Consider the following 5,559-nt stretch of genomic DNA (forward strand, 5'->3'; position numbering starts at 1 on the left):
ATATAATATATAAAACACTCAGGCTTAATGAAGAAGACAGCAGCATAGCAGCATCAGACTCACAGAGACTGAAAATATTGCTGAAAATACTGGTATTATCAAAATGTATCAAGAAATATAGTAACATTTTATATTCTAAGCCCAGGGATGCCACAGTGCAATAAACATGGTTTCAGCCTTTTTCATGGGCGTTTCCCCTGCATTTCCTGGGAAGGCTTCCATATCCGGATCACAGTCTTAGTTATATTTAAATGCCTAAAGAAACACAAAAGCCATGATTTTACTTTTCCCTTATCCCCCGATGAAACTCATTTAGCTTTCTAGGTAGCATCCGTGTTTCAGGAGATTTCTAAATTTGTCATTCATTTCTCCTATAGAAGGAAAAATGTACAACGAATAGACCTCTAACATCATATTCAATAGATACCAACAATAATTATATATAAGCAAGTAACCATATGTTCAAAAATTCTGCCCTCGGAGAAAATCAGCCCAGAACTGATGTTGTTTTTCTTTTTTAAATTCCCATATTTCAAATGGCAATATTATAAGTGGTTCTGAATGCCAAGAAATGAATGTCTCTGTAATTAATGGGAAAAATATCTTTTACATTGTATTGGCAGAGCTAGTTTATGCTAATTTTCAATAATTGAGGATGCGTGGCTAATAAATAATGTTCTCAAATCTAAATATCATCTTTGTTCATACATATTTCTCCTCTGCATGTATCGGCGATGACACTTACATTACCACGGAAACCATTCAGCACTGCAGCGCCTTAAAAATCACATTTCAGTAACGTGATGTGTCTTCATTGCTGTTTTTCTTCTTTTTTTAACACAAATCTCCAACTAGATATCTATGACAGCAAAGTCATTACCTGAGAAAAATTCAGCTCAACCAAGAGAGAGTTTTTAATGCTAAGAAGTCAAATAATGAAACACTTTTCACTTCATTTAGACATGCCGGGGACAGAATTGTGTGCCAGTCATTGTAGTAAGTGACGGCAATAAAGAAAAAGGCAGTTTCCTTTCTTGCCCTCATTGTCCTCGTTCACGGGAAGGTATATAATTAGCTGAAACAGGAGGAAACTGAGCAAATAACCTTTGAGTGTAAGGTACCCAGAGAGGAATGGTACCAAGTTCAGGTCACCAGGAAAAACAGGTAGAAATAATGATACCCTAGGTCTGAGGTGTCAGTACCTGGAGTGATGAGGACCTTTAATACCCCCAAAGGAACAATGTGGAAAGGCTACTGAGTGAGCCTCACTGAGACAGGCACTTGGCATTGGTCTGAGCTCTTCCCGTGACACAGACTTCACTGGGCAGGATGAAGTGCTAAGTACGTCATGTAGACGCTGAGCTGGAGCAGAACACTCAGCCCAACTACTGGCTCCTTACACAGGTATCGTAACTGTCTCCCCTGATGAAGGGAGGGTGAAGGATACAGCATCGCACTATCTCTACCAGGACTGCATGAGTAAAACTCTGCTCCTTAGTTCTTCCCTCCTTCGTACTTATTATAAACCAGAATCAGATTGGGAAGGGCATTTGGGACTCTAGGAAGTGGGTAACAACATGGAGTTACAATCAGTTAGACACAGTGCTTATGTTTCTAATTGGAGGGAGGGAGAAGCAGTGGGCAGGAGAACCTTCAGATCATGATTCACTGGTTTGAAACCTGTGAATCCCCATTTAGAGTGGAAGTTCCCTATGGTCAGAAATGGAATCTTAAGGGAACCAGCAGTTAGCGTAATGGCTATGTTGCTGAACTCCCACGTAGTCGACCACGGTTCGTGTCCTGGACCCGGTGGCTTAAAAGCTCACGCTGGATGCGTGTGCGTGCATGCCCAAGATCCCAAGAGGAGAATGGAGGAGAAGGGATTGCAGCGTGACCATTCCCCCAGGGGGTGATTTCTCGCTTTCTGTCTCTCTGTCTCTCTCTGTCTGTCTGGCAAAAGCACGCGCCCTATAGCGAAAACCTCTCCAAAAAAAAATTTTAAAAAATGAAATGGAATCTTAACACAAAGAAAATTTTCAGTAAATTGGGACCAGCAAATAGCGTAATGGCTATGTCACTGGACTCCCATGTAGTAGACCATGCATGGTTCAAGTCCTGGACCTGGTGGCTTAAACTCATGCCAGGCACGTGTGCGTGCATGCCCAAGATCCCAAGAGGAGAATGGAGGAGAAGGGATTGTGGCCTGGCCATATCCCCTGGGAGTTATTTCTCACTTTTTCTCACACTGTCTCTCTGTCTCTCTCTGTCTGTCTGGCAAGCACGCACGCCCTATACCAAAACCCTCTCAAAAAAAAAAAATTCAGTAAATGCTAGCAGAGTGATTGAATAAGTCATCTCTTTAATTAATTTTTTTCATTTGGATTTTTGCCATAGGGCATGTGCATTCCCCAGAGAGACAGAGAGACAGTGTGAGAAAAAGTGAGAAATAACTCCCAGGGGATATGGCCAGGCCACAATCCCTTCTCCTCCAGTCATCTCTCAGTAATTTGGGCATCCACACTCATGCACCTGGTGTGATTTTTAAGCCACTGGGTCTGGGACTGAAAACGCAGTCAGCCATGTGAGAGTCCAACATCTTAGCCACTACCCCACCTCTGACTCCAAATATGCAATCTTTTTTAGTGGGGGCAGAAGTAAATATCTAAATGACTAAATAGTAATAAATGTTCATGCTGTCATAGCAGTTGGTGAGCTGACTGGAGTAAAATTTGTTGGAGGGTTCCTCTAGAAGTAAAACTTCTTGGTGGGACCGACTGAACTGCTATTCTGTGAAACCTTAAACTGCATCTGTCTTTGTCCTTATGAGTCTAACTACCACTCTATAAAGGCTTCTCAACTTGCAACCTTGTAGTTAGGAAGCTTGATGAACAGAGGGGTGGTGGCAGCATTTCTGAACATGATTTCCCCACGCTGATCACCAACCAGAATCCCGTAGATGGCTGACTCTATCATAATTTCTTCAGTCTAAAGACATAATTAATAGAGTGGACAAGAACTTCCCCAGAAGGCCTTTACTTAGGCATTTGGAGAGTAAAGCTATGATCCTGTCCTTCTGATGGGTTAGGCATTGTTCATTTGTTCCAGGTACTTATACAATGTGAATGAAAGATCCGGTCAGACGACAGACCTGGTAGAGAAGGAGAGATACAGGGATCTCAGGAAACTGAAGGAGGGCTAGCCCCATAACCTAGTGGGTAAGGGAGCTGGATCCCACATGGCCGACTGCAGTTCAAGTCCTGGCTGCAATGGCTTCTTAAAAAGCACTCCAGGTGCACGTGCGTATGTGTGTGCCACAAATCCTGACAGGATGGAAAACTGTAGGAAAAGGTATTGTGGAATAACCACATCCCACTGGGGGTACACTCTCCCCCCTCACTCCCACCCCTCATGAGCACATGCCTTCTGGCAATTAAAAAAACAAACAAACAAACAAACAACTAAGGGAGAAAAGTCAGCATTTGGTACTTTAGTGATTTATTTCCATATAGTGAACAACCCCAAATTTGGTATGTAAAAAAGACAATGATATTGTTATGTCCATAGATACTGAGTCAGATTCAAGACAGAAAAAAAAAATGACAATAACTTTTCTTTGCTCCAAGATATCTGGAGCCTCAGTTGGGCGTTATTAGGACAATGCTGAGTTAGATTTCTCATGCATTTGCCTGTATTTCATAATGTTCTTTTCAAGGTAATCATTTGGTCCCAAAATTATAGGAGCTATTTCTTGTTAGTTGCCTTTTCACTTTATTTTCAGATGACAATGCCTTTCGCTAGTCAGAGCTACTTTGAGCTGCTATCTGTCCTTGACACGAATAAAATGACTCTCTTTCTGAATACCTTGTAGTCATATTTGGGAAAGGTTTAACAAATTACCAAGCAGAAAAGGCCATCCATCATTGCTGATGGATCAGGATTTTTAACACAAAGTGCCATTATAGTTTAAGCCCTGCAACCCCTACTACTCTTTATTTGTTTCAGGAATCTCTGTTGATTATATGGTCTTTGTCCAGATTTTGTATTAGTTTAATTAACTCAGGTCATTGACTGTGGATATAAATAAAAATGCCTTTCTGCTGAAGAGCCTCTCTAGTACTCTGGTATACTTTATAAAAATATCAGAATTTCCAAAGCAACAGTTTTTTTTTTTTCTTTTAAAATAAAAAAATCATTAATCACCTCTTTTTAAAGAAAAGCTTATTTCTTTCTTTCATGAGCAAGAGAGAGAGGCAAAGAAACTCACAACAGGGACTTGAGGCCATGACCTGCCTTCAGCCTCAACCAGCCCCACATCATGGACACACACGTGGCCAGGAGTCAGGGAGGTGTCTGGACACACGGGAACCCAGAACCTTTCCATGGGAATCAGCCTTGCAGAGCATATTGGCACCATCTGGTTCCAACAGCAAGTTTTACAGTCGAATTTCATCTTCTTCTGCTACAGGTTTTCTCAGTATGATTTGGAAATCTAATTACATTTTAGACCTTTTCTTATTAATTTAATTTAAACAATGCATCTTTAGGAGCTGAGATTTTTTTCTTCTACTTCTGAATCTCTCATGCCAGAACATAATATATGTAAAGATGTTCATTTAGGGAACTAGGAAAAGCTGCTAGCTTTTAGTTAATAGTGAAAATATGCAAGACTAAAATGTGATTTAATTGATCCAACATTTCAAAGGATGGACAAAAATTTAAAAGTTGTTTTTCCCCCTCCGGGAGGTTGGAGCAAATGCCATGCACTTTCTCTCTACACATCTCCGTCCCAGTGCTACAAGAAGAATCAAAACAATTTTTATTTAGATCCTAACAGATGTCTCTTCCTTATTTAATTTTCAATTAATGCCACTTCTCCTGCCCTGGCTTCAGCGTAAAGAGAGAATGCATTCTTTTTTTTTTTTTGAGAGGGGTTTTTGGACATGCTAAAAAAAAAAAAAAAAAAAAAAAACAGAGAGAGACAGAGAGACAAAAAGGGAGAAATCACTCCCGGGGGGGATGGCCATACCGCAATCCCTTCTTCTCCATTCTCCTCTCAGGATCTTGGACATGCATGCACACATGTCCAGTGTGAGTTCAAGCCACCGGGTTGGGACCGAACCACGGTCAACTCTGTGAGAGTCCGGCAACGTAACCATTAGGCCATCTGCTGGTCCCCTGGAATGCCTTCTTTTTATCTCTTTCTGTACTGGTTAAGTTGTTTATTAAGTCCAAGCATCTGCCACAACTAAAGCCCCTGTCCATGAAACATAACACAGGAGACTTTTTTTTTTCTAATTCTGTTATCCTTGTGCCACATAAACCATGCCAACCCTGACACTGGGTCGTCAGAAGAGTCATGGCATATTTTTTCTGTATTTTTCTATGCAAAAACGCATGACAATACAGCAGCCACCAATGATTAGGTCAGAAATTACTACACAGCTTGAGGGCAAGAAGTCTAGGCTGGACCAGAAGATCATCAGCACCAGAGACAGCTTGACCAAAATTCCGCCCACAGGACTGCTTATCAGAGCTTGTCTAGGGCTTCTGCCAAAAAGG

This window comes from Tupaia chinensis, unplaced genomic scaffold (genome assembly GCF_000334495.1).
Source record: "Tupaia chinensis unplaced genomic scaffold, TupChi_1.0 Scaffold000364_1, whole genome shotgun sequence".
NCBI lineage: Eukaryota > Metazoa > Chordata > Mammalia > Scandentia > Tupaiidae > Tupaia > Tupaia belangeri.